Below are 20,211 nucleotides of genomic sequence, written 5' to 3' on the forward strand. Positions count from 1 at the left end.
TAAATCCATTTTTGACCCTTTGCATGCTAATTAACCAAGTTCTGGTCATTAATAGTGATATGAGGGCAGCAATGCTCATAGCAGCCGCCTCTAAGCCTGGGCTGTCTGAACACCTGGCCCTGAGCCTTTTTGATTGCTACCTGAGCCATATCTTCAGTTCAATAAGACAAAACTCTCACACTTTCTATGATGAAGTACTTGAAAGAAAATGTTACACATTGTAACATTTTCCTAGATGGCTTTCCCATCTTTTAAAGATGTCCAGGGAAGGACGCCCATTGGCTTCTCCTCGTAAGCCATCCCAATATCTCACAAAGTCATCAAGGTTTCCTTTTATCCCTTCCAAAAGCTGTTTCCAGGAACAGATTTATTCTTGTATTCAGGGACTCCTTCAAAATATACACAGCCCCACTGCCTGCCCTTCCTTGTAACTTTGATTTAAGACTTGCAGTTCCTGAGGGCAGAGTGGGTTTGGCTGAGTTTCCCAGTTGGTGTGTTTACAAGCGAAGGATCCTCCTGCGGCCACGTACACGGCCAGTGACTCTCTCTCTGTGGTTGTTGCACTAATTGTTTTATGCTCAGATAATTATTTCCAACTATCACTTTGTTTACTTGTAGTCTCTACTGAAATCAAAGGAACGACTGAACGTGTTAAGAGCTAGGATGTGCTAACGGAAGTTTCTCTGTTTTCTTCTGCGATTAAGAAATCAGACATTGCTGCTTAGAGGCCAGGGCATGGAACAAATGACTACTGTAAAAAATAAAGAGATACTGTTTTTCCTTGTTGGTTTTTCTACTTTTTATTTTGAAACAATTTCAGAGTTACAAGATGTATTAGGTTGGTGCAAAATTTTGCCATTAAAAATTAATGATATTTCAAAAATAATACAAAGAACTCCCTATTATCAGCACTCAGATTCATCAGTTGTTCACATTTGCCACATTTACTCTTCTGATGCATATGAATCTATATGAAGCTATAGGAATATATGCATAGAGGTATATTAATAATATGGACATGTTATTATTGAACCAATTAAGAGTGTGTGGCAGATATCATGCCCCTTTACTTTTGAAGTAATCTATATGTGTATTTTCTAAAAACAAAGACTTTTTCTTACATCTGATTTTCAAAATCAGGATATTTTACACTGATACAACACCATTACCTATTCTACAATCCATTTTGAAATCAATTGTCCCAATTATGTCCTGTTTTAGCATTTAATTTTTTTTTAGTCCAAGAATCAACCTAGGCTCACATGTCACATTTAGTTGTTATATCATTTAGTTGTTATACCTCCTTTATCATGCTGCTAATAAATGTTCAGTCAATAAATGTAACTTATTTTAATACTTCTTCAAGGACCACCATTGTCTGTCAAAAAAGAATTGTACATAAGTGCAATGGTTTAGGTCAGCTTGCAACAGATGAACGAGGTATGGTCTGTATAAATGCAAGGCACATGAAAATAACAGTTGTTATACCTCCTTTAATCTGGAATCCTTTCTTTGTCTTTCATGACACTGAAATTTTTGAGGACTAAAGGATCATTTTATAGAAGGTCTGCCGATTTGGCTTCGTGTGACGTTTCCTCTTGACTGCATTCAGACGATGCGTTTTTAGCAGAAACCCTACATAAGTCACTTTGGTCCTTTCCAAAACCTCCTGAGAGGAGGTGTGTGCTGTTGCTGTGTGCCTTTTTTGGTGATGTTAGCTCTGGTCTGGATTATGACAGTCTCTGCCAGATTCCTCCACTGTGAGGCTACTGGTCTTCCTTTGTAATTATTAAGTAATTTATGAGGAGGGTCCTTGAGACTATGTGAATTTCCTATTCCTCCACAGATTTTCACCCATGATTTTTTGCATGGAGGAATTCTTTTTGGATGTTACGTCTATTGTGATAGGGTTTAGAAAGAAGAGGGTTTGGAGGAAGTCCTTATTAAAGGCTTTTTGTCCCTGTTTTCTAAAACCTATTTTTCTGAAGAAAATAGGCATTCTAGATTATTTAAATTGAGAATGGAGAAGGGAGATTGATTTGTCTTTAAATGACAGTATTTGTATGTGTTGTGGGAGTTGGGGAGAGAAGAAGTGATTTAAAAGTGTAGAAATGGGAGAAAGGAGCTTGAGTTTGACCAAAGAAAAGGGAGTGAAAAAAGTCTTACTGAGTGTACTCTTGATTGGACACTGTCAATTCACACTAAATTTTCACAGTTAATCAGATTAGCAACCAATCAGGTTTCACATTTAAGATATAGAATCCTGGATCTAGAAGGATTCTCCAGAGGTCATTTGATTCAACTCTTTTTGTCCTTGGGCAGTAGTAACCAGAAATGTTGGCTGAGTTGGGCTTTCTTTCCTTTTCAATACTTCCAGTAAGGAGAGACTCCCATTCTTTCTTGAATAATGCAGAACTGGGAACTTGGGAACCAAAAAAGAAATCAGACAAGATCCATACCTTTAAGAAACTTACACTCTTTTGAGAGAGATACCTCACATAATCATTCTGCACCTCCATCAAAATTCTATAAGCCTTTAAATTTACAATTGATCCTACTGTTTTTGAACTGCTCTGGACTCAAGATTTTTTTCTTCTCACTTGATCTCCTATGACACATACCTTATTTGGCACTTAACCTCCTCCATTGCCGCATATTGTTCATTACACTTTCCATGTGGAACTGTTCTTGGTTCGAGATGACCATATTTCATTTATTCTAAGAGTCTGCTGATTGTAAGATATACATTTATTTCGTGTGATACTAACACAAAAGAGCATTGCCAATTACATTATGCCATGCCATCTATTGGAATTGCATTTTGATTTCGGGTATGTTAAGATGTGGGGAAAGTGCATATTTGCATTGAGGAAATATGGTATAAACATCAGCAGCAAGACCCATCATTTGTACTTGTTCATTTATTCTTTCATTTATTTATTCATTCAGAGGTAAAATAATGTGACACTTTCTGCAGGATGGTACAAAGAACCCCTTTAGCACTGAGCCAAATTACAATGAATAAAGAAAAAAATGGAATTAGATACACTTGAGTTCGAATCCTTGTTTTCCATTATTTCCTAGCTTTATGATACTCATTTAACTTCTCTGTTCCTCAGTCCTCATCTATAAAATAGGGTTAAGAATACGCATCTTGTAGTGCTGTTGTGAAGATTGGCAATAATATTTGAAAACTACTTAGATTAGTGTCTGACACATAACGTTAGTCTTATTAGAGTAGGCACTCAATAAATATTACTAAATAGTTTGGCTTGTAGGCATGCAATTAATCTGCTTTGTTATAAGAGTGGATTACAACTAGGCATTCTGTTTGATGTCTAAATTGCATTCCCTTCTGTCTAATGGAAGCCGTTCTGTTCCATTTCCAGAGGAGACAGGGAACAGCTGGACACCATCCCTTTGATAAAGTCTGAGGACAGAGGTGGAGTCACCCTCACATTAGTCACCTTACCCGTCCCAGTGTTTGACATTTGGGGGCTATTTCTTTTTTGTCCCCTTGGGCAGACCAAATGTCTGCTCCCACCTCCTTGCAGTCACTTTCCTGGCTGTGAACGTTCATGACAGGGCTGGGTGCCGCTGCCATTTGGATTTGTTGACCAGCTACAATGATTTTCCTAGCATGTTCCAAGCTCTCTGAAAACCATACTACGCATTTTGGTCCCTGGCCGTTCTTTTGTTTTTTTTCCTTTTCATTTTGAAATCTGTATGTGTTTTTCTGGCATAAGGAGAGGAAGATGGGGGTGGGGAGGTGGAATCAAATCCATATGTTTGTGGTGCAGTTGCCCTGCAATAATAAGAAAGCATTGCTGGGAAACAGCCTTTGAATGTCTCGGGAACCATGTTTACAAGCCCCACATTGGCCTTTTGGGTCCCTCAGTTCATGCTGCCACTTGCCAGGCTTTGAGAGGACCAAGTTCACATGGGGACACTGTTCTTATTTCTTCTCCTGATTTTTTGCAGTCTTTGCTCCCAATGACCTTGTCTCCTTCTCTGTATCATCAACATGAGGTGAAGGACAAATGCTTGAATCTTCACTTCTCTGCAGAGCTCAATGAGGCATGCTCGTTTTTGCCACCCCATGACCTCACTGTCTTAGCTAAATATCATTTCTTCTTGTCATCTGTAATGCTGACAACCCTTGGTTAAAGCTGGTGCCTCAGCTACAGTTAACTGGACTCTGTAAACTTCTTGTCTGTTAAAAAGTGGCTTTTAAATTTCCTCCAAGCTCAGGCTCATGTGAGTTTCCACATTTAATTATTTTTAAGTTCATTGATTTTCTTGCCCCTCAATATTTATTCTTTGTGTATTTGCACATACACTGTCGTACATCCCAGGTTCTGAAAGAACTTCAGGTAGGTTTAAATGGAGGGTTCATGACCCTTCCCTAATATCTAGAAGCTAAGTTCTTTGAGGTCTGTCAAATGTAGGAGCTCTTCTCCTCGAACTTTGGAGTTGTCCTGAAGGTTATGGCATTGTTGTGCCCCCAGACACCTCCAGAGCCAGGCCAAGGTTGGGAAAGTATGCAACCTCGGACTTAACCCTCAAGTTCTGCTGAAATTCTACATATGGATACCAATGAGAAGAAGTCAATGAGACCAAGACTGTATTTAAGATCAAAGGAGCTTCTCATTCTCTAGGCCTTATGTTAAAATATGCTAGGAGAAAGCTCATGGCCGAGTCCAGGCAAAGGTTACTCACATTTAGATTCTTCCGGGTAACCAGGATCCTGGTGACAGAAACTGGTGCTGTCCCTGAATGGCTTTCTTCCTAAATGTCTCTCATGCACATCAGCTGATGCGTTCTTCCACTTGCCATTACTTGACACATGGAAGATGCTCGTATCACACCTTCATTTGTTCATGCATTCAATAGGGATTTGACAAGTGCTTGGAAAGGACAGAGCCTTGTACAATGCCTGTGTGGGAATAAAAAGATGTATAAGTCCTTGAGGTACTTTTAATGAGGCCAAGTAGACAAGACACAACCAGTTACATAACAAGAAAGCAGGCAATGGTAGCCAAAGACATGGTGTAAGTCTCCATATTCACCTGTCACAGCTGCTTGGCTCTGGGTCAGTCGCCGAACACCTGTGACCATCACTTTCTTTTACAAAGAGGGGTTGGGAGGATTGCATGTGATAGGGTGTTGCACAATGTCAGTACTGTGACCATGCATCAGAAGTAAGTCCTAGAATGTGACAGGTGAGTTATGGGGACGTATGTTTGCCAACAGTGCTCATTGCTGTTGAGTGGTCTGAGGAAGGACTGATTGGTTTGGAGATAGAGGGTGGACTTTTTTCATTGACTGTCGTGTGAATAGCCTTGGCAAGCCTAAATCTTCATCCTCAATCATGATACGCGAGGATGGGTTTTAGATGGTGTTGGTATTGACAGCTTTTTGAGCTGCTTTTGTGTCAGTGTTCAACCCATGCTCCTTTGTTTACTATGCCCTTTACTGCCAGCACAGCAAAAACTGTAGTTGGTGCTGGGCAAGACTTCAGGTGGGAAGGGCTTCTGCACTGGTACATGGTCTCAGAGGCACATGAGGTCTATCATGGAGAGATTAGAAGGAGAAAATTGTTCTGACACATTTCTTTTTTTTTTCTTTTTTTTTTTTTTTTGAGAGGGAGTCTCGCACTGTCGCCCAGGCTGGAGTGCAGTGGCCGGATCTCAGCTCACTGCAAGCTCCGCCTCCCGGGTTTGCGGCATTCTCCTGCCTCAGCCTCCCTATAGCTGGGACTACAGGCGCCCACCACCTCGCCCGGCTATTTTTTTGTATTTTTTAGTAGAGACGGGGTTTCACTGTGTTAGCCAGGATGGTCTCGATCTCCTGACCTCGTGATCCGCCCGTCTCGGCCTCCCAAAGTGCTGGGATTACAGGCTTGAGCCACCGCGCCCGGCCTCTGACACATTTCTAAATAAAAGATTTATGGTGCTCAGGATGATGCATCTTGATATTTGGAAAAATCATTGGGAAGTATTTCATCTTTATTCTTGTATAATTTTTAACATGACTCATATGGGCATATGTGACCTTTTGGGTTAAGATGAGACAATGGAGATTGTTCCTCTTTTGTAGAATTTATTTCTCTCTCTCTCTCTCTCTGTGCACATAATTATTTCTATTCTCTTGTCCATTAATATTCTAGTGGTAGAAAAGGAAGGTGAAATTAGCAGTGGAAAGAAAAAGTTTGGCATTGGCAAAGAGTAGGGCAGTGGAAGAGATCAAAGGCTCTCAAAATAGACTCGAGTTGGAAACCCAGACGTGTAGCTAACTGCATGTGTGAGCTTGGGCAAGGAATTTAGCTTCTTTGAAAATGGTTTTCCTGATCTGCAAATTGGGGGAATAATTTCTGACTCATAAAGCAGGGATTAAACCATCTATGCATCTAAAAAACAGTGTAGGTGCTCAATAAATGCTCTTTTTCTTTCCTTGCTTGGTGGAGGAAAGGGTGGCAGATTTTGATTAAAAGAAAGTCATCAAGAAGAGATGCAATGCCTAGGTGCAGAACTGACAGGGTTATTTCTAAGGTGAGAAATGCACCTTGAATTTGTAAGAAGTACAAATGAGGGGTCAGCTGAAATTTCACATGGATGAACCTGGGGGCAGGACCTGGGCTTTGGAAATTCAGGCTGGGCACAGCCTGTCTTGCTGAAGAGCAACCCTGTCCCTGGGAGGGCTGGGTCCTGACACAGCTCTCCTAGAGGTTCCAACAAAGTATCAGGTATCCTTTGGAAACATTAACACCAACGTTGCCCGTGAGCTTTTAGCAAAGGATGTGCTTTGTACCAAGGCATTTCTTAATCAAACTTTTTACATAAAATATAACTCTTTCCTTAGCACAATTGTTACATATCATAGTGCTCATCTTTCTTTCCCCTTGAAAACATTGAAGAACAACTTTTTTTATTTTTGAGATGGTCTCACACCGTTTCCCAGGTTAGAGTGTGGTGGTGTGATATCGACTCACTGCAACCTCCCCATCTCAGGCTCAAGGCATCCTCCTGCCTCAGCCTCTGAGTAGCTGGGACTATAGGTGCGTGCCACCACACCTGGATAATTTTTATGTTTTTTATTTTTTCAGTAGAGATGGGGTTTTGCAATTTTCCCTAGGCTAGTTTCAAACTCCTGGGCTCAAGCAGTCCGCCCACCTTGCCCTCCCGAAGTGCTGGGATTATAGGTGTGAGCCACTGCATCCTGCCCAAGAACAACTTTTTATCATAAGGTGGAAAAGGTTTATTATTATTCTTTTTCTGCCATCCCCACACATTATGGAATAGCAAAGTCAAAGAACTCTTCAAGCTCTTTTTATTCTAGTCTCTGGCTGCTTTTCGTTTTGGAAGAATGTGGAGCAAGAAGGCCACGGTAATTCATCTTGGAAACCTCTGCTTTAGAGTTTTTAAAGCACTTTTCATATGCTGTCTTCAAGGACATTCACAGCAACTCAATGAGATAAGGTCATTTTCATTTAACAGTGATGCTAACTTGCTAGGGGACCTGAGCCACGGCCATTGTATGACAGTTGTGCGGGTTGTGCCCTGAAGAAGGCACCTGACCAGGGGAGCGTGAGGGGTTGGAATGCATCCCGTGCTCACTCACCAAGGCTCAGTTGTGAGCCTTGGTGCCTCTCTCTCATTCCTGCTGTAGGGAGCAGTGGCTCAGCCTTGGAAAGAACCTTTCTGGGCTTTGGTGGTTTCTCTCCATCTACCAAATAGGATTACTTTTTGAATTCTTAAGCTAGAAAGATTGTGAATTTTTGATCCATTTCCCCCTTTTCTGATCCATAACTGAATTAGGAATTAGCACATGATGATAATGATGATGACGATGGTAGCTAACATTTCTGAGTAATTCCATGTGTCAAGTGCTGTTTCAAGCACTTAATTAACTCATATAAATCTTCTAATCTAAGATCCGATTTCTAATTGTCGCTCTGCCTTGCTGTTGGTGGTGATTTTGGACAAGTCTTGTAATCTCTCTTAGGCTCAGTTCCCCAATCTGTAAAATGAAATAATTCTAACAGACCAGTAGCTTCTAACTCCCCTGACCCTTTTTTAGACTTTAGAATCTTGGGATTATTTAGAGACTTGGCAAGGAAGGGGTGACACACTCAAATGGGTAATTGAGGACTACAGGAAATCAACAAAAAATGGGGAAGCACCACTGAGATCGACAACAGTGGGAGGACTGTTAACACCTCTGGCAGGAAGGGACAAGAGAAGGAGTGACTACAGAACCCAGAGAGGGCTGTGGCCAGAGCTGGCGCATGGGAGAAAAGCTCTGATACAAGCTGTGGCACCCACTGCCAAGACAGGGCTTCATAGCCAGGGAACTGGGGGAAGTCAACGCCCCAGTCTCTTTACTCTCCCATCCACTGACTCCTGCTCATGCCTGCTATTGGCCAGGGAGCCTAGTTGTTGCAATCCACAGACATCAGCCTCCTGGGGCACAGGCCAGGTGGAGCAAGGCAAGGAATGGGTCAGCAGCTCTGCACAAAACCCCTTCTTGACAGCACATGTTTAATCCTCTGGACTCCCTTGGGAGTGGCTATTAACGTCCATATTATGTGGTATATGATGAAGAAATGATTTTCAGCAAAAATATTTGAATTTAGATCTATATATTAGGGGATATTGTACCATAAAGTTCACTTGCATACAATCTTTTATAATATACACTATACATAAAGACGAGTCTATCCTTTTCTTTTTTAACAAGTGTGGCACATGCTGTTTATGCTATCACATTAAATTATGTAAGAAAAAAACAAGATGTTCCAACAAATACATTTTTAAATAGCAGAGTATATCATCTTTGGTTTGGGTAATGATGTATATAAAAACTTAGATTAAAATTTATCATCATATTACAGCCTCAAATTAGACAAAATCTTCTATTTTAACATGAAATTTGATATGTTTGCCCTTTGAGTTAAACATTTAACTGGTTTTTAATCTAATAATTATCTTTTATTCCCAAATGATAAGTGAAAAGAGAAGATTTAGGCTACTATGGCAAGGACTTCAGTATAGATTACACTTGGTAGGTGGAGACAATCGTTACCGATAATGAAAAGCCAATCGGATGTAATTGATGTAATAACTCCCTTCCCTTTTAACATTGGGTTTTCATAATGGAATTCTTTCTCTGTCATGTGATACTTTTGATCAGTTGTGTGCAGTTTATGGATCTGTGTGAACATCATCTAGAGGAAAAATTTATTGATTTCTTATCATTTTTTTTGCTCTGCATTAATGTGGTATTTTTCACCATCAGTGTTCTTTATGTTTTCCTCTTTATTAAAAAATCTGTTGTGGGTAAAAAGTAAAGCAATATTCAAGAATGAGAGTAAAAATAATGAAACCCAAACCACCAGGCTACAGACGATTGCAGGGCTAGCTGGGCCATGAGCATGTGTCTCTAATCACCGTTTGACATATACTTGGAAGCTCTCATGCTGTTTAGTAATGAACAGATGATGTTTAAATAATTTCATTTATTGCTTTTCAACAAATAAAAACTGGGACAGATACCATCACTGTCTTTTCTGATGTGAATCCCCTTTTGGAGGTCACAAGGTTTTATAAACCATTCAATGAAGAATTCTGTCTTACTTTTATTTTTAATATTGAGACAGAATCTTACTCTGCAGTGCAGTGGCTTGATCTCGGCCCACTGCAACCTCTCTCTCCCGGGTTCAAGCCGTTCTCCTGCCTCAGCCTCCCAAGTAGCTGGGATTACAGGCACCCACCACCACGCCCAGATAATTTTTGTATTTTTAGTAGAGATGAGATTTCACCTTGATGGCCAGGCTGGTCTTGAACTCCTGACCTCAAGTGATCCACCTGCCTTGGCCTCTCAAAGTGCTGGGATTACAGGCATGGGCTACAGCGCCCAGCTGAGAATTCTGTTTTAGATGATGCTTAGGGTACCTTCCATCTTTTTATAAAATAGAAGATAAATGATAACACCTTTTAAGCTGGGAGGCTTAAATCTACATTATCATCTACATGTAACGGTGTCTTAAAAGACACATGCCATGGGTAAGCATAGGTTGAAATTGGGCAGCTTCGAGTCTGCATTCTTCTCATTAGTGGTGTGACCTTACATAATTTACTCAATCTCCCTAAGCTGCACTTGCGCCATGCACAGAACAGGGATAGGCTTTATAGCCCCCCTTTTGGGGTTTTCATGAGGATTTAGTCATCCATTGAACAAATGCTTATTAAGCCACTGCTATACACCAGGCCCATTCTAGGCACTAAGAATACAACAGTGAACAGGGCAGAACAAGTCTCTGCTCTCATGGTGCTTACATTCTAGCGGTGGAGAGGGATAAAGACACAAATTTAGAAAGCAATGTTAGGTAATGATCATTGTCAAGAGGAAAGATGAAGCAGGTTGAGAGGTCGGGGCCATTTGGGATGGGGTGATCACAGAAGGCCTCTCTGAGGGGGTGACATTGGAGCAGCTGGAGGAAGTAGGGGAGTGAGCATGAGAAGAGGGCACAACCATGGCAGAGGCGTGGAAGTGGCATCAGGTGTGGTGTGTCTGAGGAAGGGTAAGGTGCCTCATATAGCTGGAGCTGAGCCAAAGAGGGGGGCCAGATCCAACAGGACCTTGTAGATCCTGAAAACTATTTTGGGTTTTTTTCTACATGTGATATAAAGTCAGAAAATCATCCTGAACAGAGGAAGAAAGAATCTGACAGATGTGTCGTGAAAAGATTGCATGGGGCAAGGGTAGAAGCAGGGAGGTCTTTGCAGGGACTGTGTTGGGCCAGAGTGTTGGTGGTGGAGATGGTGAGACATGGTTGGATTTGGTGTGTTTTTGAAAGTAGCATCTACAGGATTTATTGATGAATTGGAAGTAGAATTTGATTTTTTTAAAAAACCAAAGATGATTACTTCCATGTTTTGTCCTGAGCAACTAGGCATGGTTCTGTATGCTGAAGGAGAGGAATCGTTCCAGTGCAACAAGGAAACCAAGAGTTCCACTTTGATCTTGTTAACCTTGAGACCCTTGTTAGCCACTCATGGGGAAATGTCGAGTAGACTGGTGGATTCATGAGTTTGGAAACCAATGAGCTGGAAGAATATGATTCGCTTTGCTTTTCTGTGGTTCCATCCCATGAACTGGGGCAAATCGTATAACTGGCAAAGGGGGTTTCTTGGCTATTTTAGGGTCGTTGGGAATCTATTTCCACTGCTGTGAACTCCTTTAAGGCATTTCTCTCGGCTTCTGTTGCGTAGCTTAGTAGTTAAGAGCATGGGCTTTTCTCCCTCAATAGATTAGAGTTTGAATATTGGGTCTGCAACCTATGGGCTTTGTCAACTTGGGCAAGGCGTTTCACCTGTAAGCTTCCATTCTCTCATCTATGAAATGTAGATAGACAGCATCTCTCCTTCTCAGGCTGCCACACAGGCTTGTGAATTTTGTGCATTGCCCATAGGTGCCCAGCTGAAGGGGTAAGTGGAGGCTGAAACAGAGACCACACTGCTCTTCAAGCCCTCTCCCCTTAGGTGGGACTGTGTATAATATTCAGGGGAAGGACCCTTCCCAAGCCATTTGTTTGCAAAGACTGTATCCACTTAGAGGATTCTTGTGAGGATCCTAAGGGATCATGCGTGCAAAACATTCAGCAGAGTACCTAGAATGAAGGGTGCATGCAGAAATAGAGTGATTCTATTTTACTCTGGGATATTCCTCTCCTTCCGGATGGGGAGGCATGGCTGTTCGTGGAGGTCCATCCGCCACCCACTGATAGGAATGTACAGGCAGGTAGAGAGACCTGAGACCAGGACTCACCTTTACCGTTTCTCTTGGATTCAGATGCGGATTCTGCCAATGCTGTGATTTGGTTTCTTCCTGCTTTGTTGTTCTTGCTGTAATGTACTTTCCTAGCTCTCGTCTCTTGTATGCCTTACTTACCTAAGTGTCACTTGCCCCTCCTTTCTCTGGTTGATCCTGGACTCAGTGTTTGCTCCTCTGGCCCCTGACCCTCTTTCTTGGTCTTTGGGCCTGTTTGCTCCTCTGAATGCATCTGCTGCTTGCAGGACCAGTGAGACGCTGTGCCAGGCCAGCCAGTCCTGGTTCCTGGTCCCACCTGTACCCCATCAGCCTGGCCCTGCAGCCTCCCTTGCTCTAGGCAATGGCTCTTTATTTGGAAACCTTCTTAAAGAGAGGACTTGGTTGGAGAGAGGGAACATCTTGTTAAAAGTGGCACAGCACAGTGTCATAGATCTAGGGTCCTCTCCTTGCAAATGGTGTTTTTTTTCCCTCTGTCTTTCTGGAATTTCTGAGCCGTTCTCATCCCATTTGCTGTGTTGTTTCCAGCTGTCAGAACATAAGTTAAGCCCAGCTTCCACAGCACTGCCATCCCAAGCCCAGCCCTCTCTTTTTTTTTGAAACAGAGTCTCGCTCTGTCACCCAGGCTGGAGTGTAGTGGCATGATCTTGGCTGACTGCAAGCTCCGCCTCCCGGGTTCACGCCATTCTCCTGCCTCAGCCTCCCAAGTAGCTGGGACTACAGGCGCCCACCACTATGCCCGGTTAATTTTTTTTGTATTTTTAGTAGAGACGGGGTTTCACCATGTTGGCCAGGATGGTCTCGATCTCCTGACCTCGTGATCCGCCCATCTCGGCCTCCCAAAGTGCTGGGATTACAGCCGTGAGCCACCGCGCTGGCCCCAGCCCTCTCTTTACTGTATTTTCTGAACTAGCTCCATAGTAGCAAAATGTTATTTTAATCAAGAGGCCTTTTGTTGGCCTTTCTGGGAGGACCAAGAACTCAGAGCCCTGCCCTGGAGAGTTCTGGAGAATTCCCCAGTTCTTAAGAATTCCTCAGCCCACTGTTGATCTGAGGAGTGGCTGCTGTGTCTGCTGGCCCATACCCAGCTCAGGGGCAGGCAGCCAGGGTCCTGCTGTCGGTTTTGGCAGAGCGGTGACAATCCAGCTGCTGCTGTTCCACAGCCAGTCAGGAGACTTGCGGTACAGGCATGGGTCAGTCCCTCGGTGGCCAGGCTGGTGATGAGAAGGCAGGAGCTGGTAGGAGAGGGCTGAGGGGAGGGGCCCAGGTCTGAGGGGCTGTGGCTGTGAGTCCTCCGTGCGTGTCCATGCTCACTGGAGAGAAGGGCCATGCGTCCTGAGTTGTGGGTCTTGAGAAATGAGACTGATTAGTGGCGTTGTTTAATGAATATAAAGTATCTCTGCTCACAAAAATTTTGATTTTGAAATCCCTTTTGATATAGACTCTCTTCTTTTCCAACAACTCTTCTGCTTTTTTTTCCTTTTGCCCCCAGGGAAAGGAAGAGAAGACAAACACTCCCTGGGAGTCGGGTGGCGGGGATGTGACCTGGGGAAATTTGTGCCAGCCAGGAAGGGAGAACAAGCCTTTCTAATGAGGGAAGGTCCTTAGAAGGAGAGGAAGAGAAGGGGAGGGTTGAGGACTGATTATTCTTGCCCTTGGGGTCAAACCTCGGGGGTGTGAGAGTGGGTTGTGGAAGCAAGGGGAGGTAGGAACACAGATATTTTGGGGTGAATCCTAGGGCGCAGCGTTTGCAAGAAAGCAGTCTTAGAAAATTACAGGTCCTTTAAGGAAGCCCAGTGTCTGGCATGATGTTAGAGTGCCTTGGCACTGCCCAGATAGAAGATTAGGAAGGGTGAGGGACACATCTAGGTACATAGACATGACATAGTACCTGCACGCCCTACAGTCTGCATATGGGGTCTGGAGGATCCTGAGGTTCTCACGAACCGGTAGACTGGAAGGGGCTGGGGTGGATGGAACAAGGAGGGGACACCCCAGCTCAGACTTGGAGCAGCAGAGACAGGCTTAGTGGGGCCCTGCACTTTTCCATCAGAAGGATACAATTTCACTTCCACCTGCACCTAGCTGCTACCTTGTAAAGCAGATGGGGGGAGAAGGGCCCATGCTGACAAGTAGCTCTTGAATTCACAGAATATCCCAAAAAGTTTGTTTTTAAAGACTGAGATCCCACCAACTGTTTCACCATCTGGATCTAATCCTAATTCTAACTTTTAACTGGCCTTAGAAGGTTTGGGAAGCATTAGATGAGATACTGTGTCTAAAGCATTTTGCTTAAGGCTTGGCACATATAGGTGCTCAATAAATGTTTCATTTCCTCTCTTTCTCTCCAATCCTCACTCCTTATTCACCATAGTCCATTTATAGTGTCTTGGAGGTTGAGGGTGGAGAAAAAAACATTTGTGATTTTGCATGCAAAAACCATGTTGGCCCTGTCTCTTACATTCACCCTTTTGCTGTCTTGCCTGGCTTCTTCTGTCACTGGGATTTTCTAGGCTGTCTTCCAGAGAAGCAAGCACTGTGAACTTTAATTAAAGCCTCAGAACTTTCTCTCTGGCATCCCTGCACCTGCCCACGACACTACTAAGAACACCCACGTTTGTTTGCCTTTCATCCGTCTCCTGAGGGAGCAGGAAAGCCTGACATCTTTCTCTAAGTCCAGGGAGGAAGGGTCTGAGCCAGTGGTCAGCTTGGTAGAGTTGAGAACAGAAATTAGCCCTCCAGCTGACAGGGCTGGCTCTCCAGGTACACGCCTTGTTGGCGGTCTGCTCCGTGGTAATCATCCCCTGCTCAACTCTGGTCTCCTGAGAATGGTGCAGCCGTTGTTAGGCCTCCATCCTACCTTGGGCTATGCTGCCGAATGCCAGCCTTGCTTTTCAAGGCTCACTGCCTTGTTTTTGGAAGCCTTGTCCTTTGTTAGTTTGGCCTCCTGTGCTTCCTTCAGGTGAGAACTCCCCTCGCAGGTCAGTCTCCGACTGAGCCAGAATGTTACATATGCTTGACTTGGACTGAATGTATCTGGCCTGAGAGCAGAGGGATAAACAAGATGGCCTCCAGGGAATCTGCTGGTGTGCGTAATATGTAACATGTGCTGCCACTTTTAAAACCTTTTAAAATCAAAGTATAATATACGATAGAAAGGTGTGTGTGCCATAAATATACAACTTCCAGCATCTTCCATGCAACCAATACCCAGATGAAGAAAAAACATTATTAGCACCCCAGGAAACTCCAGACCCCATGCTCTCCATTAGTGCCTCCCTGGGATTGCCTATGATCCAACTTCTAACACAAGAATTATTTTATTTTTGAACTTAATATAAATAGAAGAATACAATACATATATACTTTGGTGTCTGGCTTCCATTTTCAACATTCTATTTGTGAGATTCACTTGTGTTGTCATGTATAGTTGTAGTTTGTTCATTCTGATTGCCGTATAATATTCCATTGGGTGACTATACCAAAATGCATTTATCCATTTCATTGCTGATAATCACTTGGGCAGCTTCCAGTTGGGGCTATGATAAATAGTGTTGCTCTGAACCTCCCTGTATGTGTCTTTTGGTGCACGTATGTGTGTTTCTGTTGGGCACAGACTTGGGAGTAGAGTTGCTGGGTCATAGGAGATACCTGTGCTTAGCTCTAGCAGATGCTGCAAGCAATTTTTCCAACATGCCTGTACCTGTTTAGAGCTTACCAGAACTATGTGGGAGTTCTGGTTTCTCCACATTTTGGCCAGTGCTTGGCATTTTCCATCTTTTTTCATTTTTGCCACTTTCATGGGTGTGTAGAGATACTGCATTACAGTTTAATTTTGTATTTCCCTGATGATTAAGGGAATTGAGCACTTTGCCTATTTATTGATTACTTGGGTGTCTTTTTTTTTTTTAAGTATTCTAGTCTTCTGTTCATTTTTCTACTAGATTATCTGTCTATTTCTTATTGATATGTAGAAGTTCTTTATGTATTCTGGGTACTTATCCCTTATATGTGTATGCAAATATCTGTTCCCATTATGTGGCCTGTTTTTGTCACTCACAGTGGTGGTGTTTGATGAACAAAAGTTTCATTTTCATGGATTTTCAGAATGAGGTAACCAAAAGTGAACATTTATTACTTGCTTACTGTGTCCTTGTATACCTTGCTCGTTCAATTTTCACATTAACATAGTTTTAAATGGGAAAAATAAAGCTGAGAGAACTTGGTGAGAGACTTTCCAAAGTTAGGAAACAGCAGAGCCAAGATTCATGCCCAGGTCTTCCCACATCAGAGCTTGTGTTCTGTGATCTCTGTTATACCAATTAATATCCCATAGACAATATCCAGTTTTCAGATGTCTTTTGTTTGACTTATGCAATTTTTTTTTTCAATTGAGTTAGTTACTAATGTTTACAAATTAGAACTGAAGATTTCCAACTTTTCTTAGCAAATTGCAGGATGTGGCAACGCTGGTCTCATTTTCCCACAAGTCACCCCGGACTGCTGGAGCTGAGTAGTTACTGTTCCCGGGTACCTGGGTTCTAGTTTTCCACTCGAGAGATGTTATGTACAGTTGGTTATGCCCAGTCGGCTTCGATCGTTTTGTTATCTGCCTGGCTTCTGTGGGCATCGGAATTTTTACCTTGCTACTGTTTCTCTTACATGGTATAATTCTTTTTCTTCCTTTGTTTCTTCCGTTCTTACTTTAATGCATTCTGCCCTTTCTTCCTTCCCTTTCCAGGTATCTGGACTCTGTGCTCAGGCTCCCCGTCCACCTCTGTGGCTGACAGCATTTTTATGGGTAGACAGAATAGTCAACTATTTATATGGATAGTCAGGAGAGTCTCTCACAATATCCTGCTCCTTCCTTTAAGGCGTGAAGGCACTATATCTCTGTAAATGTAAACATTTTCCTGAAAGAAGTGACAAAGTACTCCAGTAAGCTTTAATTTATCAGATGGGCTCCTAAAGCACAGGCCTAGGAGGCAATGGGAGAAATTGATAAATTGTGTGAGTGGAGAGAGAGGTTACGGAAATCTGTCTCGGAACGATTGAATGCCTCAGATGAGATGCCGTGGTGGTACAGCTTCAGAGTTGGAACAAATCAAGAGAACAGGGGAGGGCGGGGCTGGGGGTGAATGATGGTGGCAGTGGGGGTGTTGGTAACGGATGGGTAGCTATGTGTAGTCCTGTCCAATTAATAAATTTGCCACGGGCGTGTCTCATGCCCAACCATTTTCTTTTCTTCTCTAAATCCTTCCTAGAATTCATTATAATGTAGAGGTTAGAAGCTGGAATCTCATTAGACTTGTTGGATTTGAATCTCGTCTCTGCACCTTACTAGCTGTGCAACCTTGGGTTAGTGAATGTTTCTGTACATCAATTTCATCATCTGTAATTTAAGGATAATAACATACTACCTTGTAGGGCTGTGAGAACTAAAAAGTAAGAGAATATTTGCAATTTCCTTAGAACACAGCTTGGCAATTAGTCCTCAATACACCTCAGTTACTATTGCTGCTATTACTGTATTGACATGGAAGGGTCAGATGAAAAGATAAAATTGTGGCTCTGCCACGTACTAGCTGCGTGACTTTGGACAAATCAATTTGACCAGGGATCTTTAGTTGTGTCACCTTGAAAAGATGTTGTGAGAATTAGAAGTGAGGTTAAGCAAGATGATCAAGATGAAAGCATTAGGGAAGTCTGTGTTTGTTACCTCTTCTTTCTCTCCTACATTTTCCCATCATTTTTCCTCTTCCAGAGACAGATAATGTGGAATAGTGGAGAACATAAGATAAGCCCATGAAAAGATAACTAACATTAGCACATCATAATGAATAAACAAGAATTATACTGATGTCCCTTCTTTCGTTCCCAATATTGGTGATTTCTGTCTTATCTTTTATTTTCTTGATTAGTTTTATTGATCCTTTCAAACAACCAGTTTTTAGTTTCATTGACTTTTTTCTGTTATTTTCTATTAATTTCATTGGTTTATGCTCTAATCTTTATTATTTCTTTCTGCTTGCTTTGGGTTGAATTTTTGCCTTTTCCCTAAAGTACAAACTTTGATTACTGTTTCAAAGCTTTCTTGTTTTAGAATACTACAAATATCTCTCTACACATAGGTTTAACAGTATGCTACAAATCTTGATATGTTGTTTTGTTATTTTCGCTGAATTGAAAATATTTTCTAATTTTCTTTGTGATTTCTCCTTTGACCCAGAGGTTATTTAGAAGGATGTTGTTTAATCTCCAAATATTTAGGGATTTTTTCCAGATTCTTTCTGGTACTAATTATCAGTGTCAGGGGGAAATACAATTTTTCCTCAACCCTCATACATTTGTCATTGAAACAGATCAGGTAACAAGAGACAAATTAAGAAGAGAAAAGCAAGGCATGATTGACAAGAAAATCTGGTTATTTCTATGGTATACACCATTTTAATATAATAACCAAAATTATGACTAACAGCGTTATGCCAAGATATATCATATTTTTAGAAATTTCCTACAACTTCTGGAATACATATTAATAATATGCTTATATAATTCAAAGAAGTTTAAACATAATTTCTTATTCGACAATACTTTCTGTGTAATTTAACATATCAAATAAGCCTATTTTAATAGTTATTTTTTTATAGATGTTTTGAGAGTTCTGGGTCCCTGTGGGATGTCCCAAAGTTGGTTCAAGGTCAAAAAGATTTAATTTTGAATTTGATTTTAGAAAATGTTTTTCAATATAACAAAAGTTTAAAACACTTGAGTAAATAGTATCAGAAATTACTGTATCACTCATTTAACCAGAGTGACAATTAAAAGACTTAAAGGCAAATGCAGAAATTGACATAGCTGTATGAAAAACCTTAGCTCTTTTAATATTGAAAAGACTCAATTTTCTTAATAAATTCAAGACCTAATACAAGACAACATGAAGCACAATAAATTATTTTGGTAAGACACAAATTTTTGTTTAACTTAAAAGGTGAAGAAAAATTTTTCATTATCTCTTATCAATACTCCAAGAAAATCTTGACATTTTAAAGGAGAAGATCAAATTCTAGTTTTGTTTCAGTATACTTTTGATATTAAGTCTCATTTTAATACCTTTATAATAAATTCATTCAGTTATAGTCAGTTTGAGCATAGAAGATTTTCTTTCACTTTCTATCTCTTCCCAGCTTTCTGTCGTCATTAAGTTTTATCCATATCCTTTCTTCCTTCATTCTGAAACAACCTTTAAGTAACCTCTAAACTAGACAGAATTACTCTTTTCTTTAACAAAAAACTCCACATCCTCATACCATTTAACATCTTAGTTTCCTTTTATCTTTGCATATAGTGTTGTTTCTCTTATCATTTTATATATTAGTTAGAAATTTTAACTCTTGGTAACCTTATTTTCTAGTGAAACCTAAGAGGTAAACAGTTTCAAATTGTTATATAACATTTTATAAATACACATTTCATAATTTCTAGAAACATATGCTTCCTCTTAGAAAAATTTTTCAATGTCAAACAGGATATATTTACTAACAGACACAAATATTTTAGTTCCTTTGTAATAAGAAGCCAAAAGTAGGTAAAGTTAAACCTTATGTTCAGTGATTAATGTTTCAGTATTTTACTTCACTTGGAAATGATCTAGATATGCAATGAATATCCATCATTTAATTTAACTTAGCAACACCCTAAGAATGTAGTTACCAAAGAGATTTGAGAAACATCTAAAGTAAATATATCATAAAACAAAATTCTTATTTAAAAATATATTTATAAAATTTTATTCCACTTATATCTATTTAATTTAGTTGTTCTTAACAATTATGCTTGGATTACTCATGAAAACTTCATAAAACATCAAAGCTAGCCATTATCTCAGATTATTTTCCAGTTAACTATTTTTACAGCACATACATGTCGGACAATTATTCCAAAGCGAGAACTCTGAAGTTAAATACATCTTTTTGTTTTGTTTTGTTTGCTGTTAACTCAGAAGGCAGAGCTGTTTTCATTAATCTAACGATATTAAACTAATCTTATTTACCAAAGAGCACACAAGTCATGTAAACTTGAAAAACATTTTGGTTAGTTTCTATAGTTCTGGCAATTTTAGGAGTATTTGGTTTATATGAGTACTGACTTATCTCCATGCCCAATTTTAAAAGAACTTTTTAAAAGGGGTTTTATACCATGTAAACATAGATGTACACATGGATAAACATATGTGAACGTATAGACACGAAGAAATCTTACAGGTTTCATTGAAAAATTTTAACGATAAGACAGGTACAATAATATAAAGCTCACTAGTTTATAAAAGGGCAGTTGGATTCAAATTATGTTTTTGCACGTGGGATAAGTTAAGGTTACCTG

The 20,211-nt window shown here is 40.8% G+C and overlaps 1 protein-coding gene across 1 annotated transcript in view; it reads left to right on the forward strand.

The window, feature by feature from the left end:
* Positions 1–20,211, forward strand: part of ANO2 (anoctamin 2) — a 364,008-nt gene that overhangs the window by 148,682 nt on the left and 195,115 nt on the right. The window lies entirely within an intron of this gene.

This window comes from Theropithecus gelada, chromosome 11 (genome assembly GCF_003255815.1).
Source record: "Theropithecus gelada isolate Dixy chromosome 11, Tgel_1.0, whole genome shotgun sequence".
Classification (NCBI taxonomy): domain Eukaryota; kingdom Metazoa; phylum Chordata; class Mammalia; order Primates; family Cercopithecidae; genus Theropithecus; species Theropithecus gelada.